Source organism: Balaenoptera musculus, chromosome 19, assembly GCF_009873245.2.
Source record: "Balaenoptera musculus isolate JJ_BM4_2016_0621 chromosome 19, mBalMus1.pri.v3, whole genome shotgun sequence".
In the NCBI taxonomy this organism is placed as follows: Eukaryota; Metazoa; Chordata; class Mammalia; order Artiodactyla; family Balaenopteridae; genus Balaenoptera; species Balaenoptera musculus.
In genome coordinates, this window is record NC_045803.1 from 46986012 (window position 1) to 46987837 (window position 1826).

At 44.7% G+C, this 1826-nt stretch overlaps 1 pseudogene; it reads left to right on the forward strand.

Moving 5' to 3' along the window:
• Positions 1-630: 630 nt before the first annotated feature.
• LOC118884632 lies at positions 631-1436 on the forward strand (annotated as a pseudogene).
• Positions 1437-1826: the final 390 nt, after the last annotated feature.

The following is a 1826-nucleotide window of genomic DNA, read 5'->3' on the forward strand; positions in this document are numbered from 1 at the left end:
ATAAAATATAAAACTACAATGAAATCTTTCTACAACATTAGCAGGTCACTCACAAACAACTTGACCTACACATGACTTGTCTAGCCACGACAACCTATCTTTCACAAATCAATCCTCCCCTCTTCTCTCCCCATAATACACCATAAGCAGCAACAACTAGAGAGAAAAAAAATATCTAGTAATAAAGAATCAAAAGTCCCTGCTATATACATTCAGGAAATTCAAATGAAAACCTGATAGTAATCTTAAATATAACACTATTTATAAAATATTCAGGGAAAAGAAAGAAACAAGAAACATACCTTTTCTATCAAAAGATATTTCAGATGGCAAAAAGTTTCAGGTGGAAGAGGATATTAGATTATAATTTAAATAGTAATTCCTTGCCCCACCCGGCCGCCGGAGCCAAGCCCAAGGTCCCGCCATGGAGCCCCACTCGCTCACTGGCTCGGGCCTGGAGCCGCCGGCCGCGCGCCTCTGAGCCCCTCGGCGTTCTTGGAATATGAAAACAAACAAGCCTGGACGACCTAGCTGACCCTCACCAAAGCAGAATGTGAGGAACAATATTGACTTTGAGCCTCTCTCCACCACCACACTCATCCTGGAAGACAGACCAGCAAACCTCTCAGCAAAGCCAGCTGAAGAAGCTCAGAAACACAGGCAACAGTATGAAGAAATGGTGGTTCAGGCCAAAAAATGAGAGTTGAAAGAAGCCCAGAGAAGGAAAAAGCAGCTGGAAGAAAGATGCAGATTAGAATAAAGTATTGGAAATGCCGTCCTCACTTGGAATAAAGAGATTTTGCCTAACCGGGAAACAATGCGGTACTCTAGGAAAAGTTCGAGATTTATGGTGGCAGGGAATCCCTCCCAGTGTGAGAGGCAAAGTCTGGAGCTTAGCCATTGGCAACGAGTTAAACATCACCCAGGAGCTCTTTGGTATCTGTCTTGCCCAAGCCAAGGAGCAGTGGTGGTCCTTTAGCACGGGAGGCTCTGAAGTGGAGAATGAAGATGCTGGTTTTTCAGCAGCAGACAGAGAAGCCAGTCTGGAGTTTATTAAACTAGACATTTCCAGAACATTCCCTAATCTCTGCATTTTCCAGCAAGGTGGCCCATATCACAACATGTTGCACAGCATTTTGGGAGCTTACACTTGTTACCGACCGCATGTGGGTTATGTTCAGGGCATGGCCTTCATAGCAGCCGTGTTGATCTTGAACTTAGATACTGTAGATGCCTTCATTGCTTTTTCTAATCTTTTGAATAAACCCTGTCAAATGGCTTTTTTCCAAGTGGACCACGGCCTTATGTTGACTTATTCTGCTATGTTTGAGGTATTTGTTGAAGAAAATTTGCCAAAATTATTTGCTCATTTCAAGAAAAACAACTTAACTCCAAACATCTACCTAATTGATTGGAGACAAAAGGCTTACTTCTAGAAGGTAAAGTCCGAATGTCATCTGAAACGAGGCTCAGTCCCTTAAATAAAGCCGATTTGTCTGCACCGTAGACAAATCTTGGGAGCAAGCCTTTGGGACTCTCAGCGTTTGTTGCTTCCGTCCCAAACCCTGAGACTGTTCCGACACCGCTGAATTCTCGCTGGGAACAAGGGTTTGGAGGTGAGAGCTCATAGCTGAGGCCACAAGCGCTGGTGTCACTGTGGAATAGTACAGACATCAGGCCATGAAGTGGTTGCTGGCGGGGGAGCTGGGCTGGCCTGTCTAGCTGTCCCGGATGGGAGTGTTTGGGGCCTGCCTTAAAGGCCACCTTAATTTAACCAACAAATGATTTCTCCACAACATGAACACTCAACTCCTGCATAGGCTGTC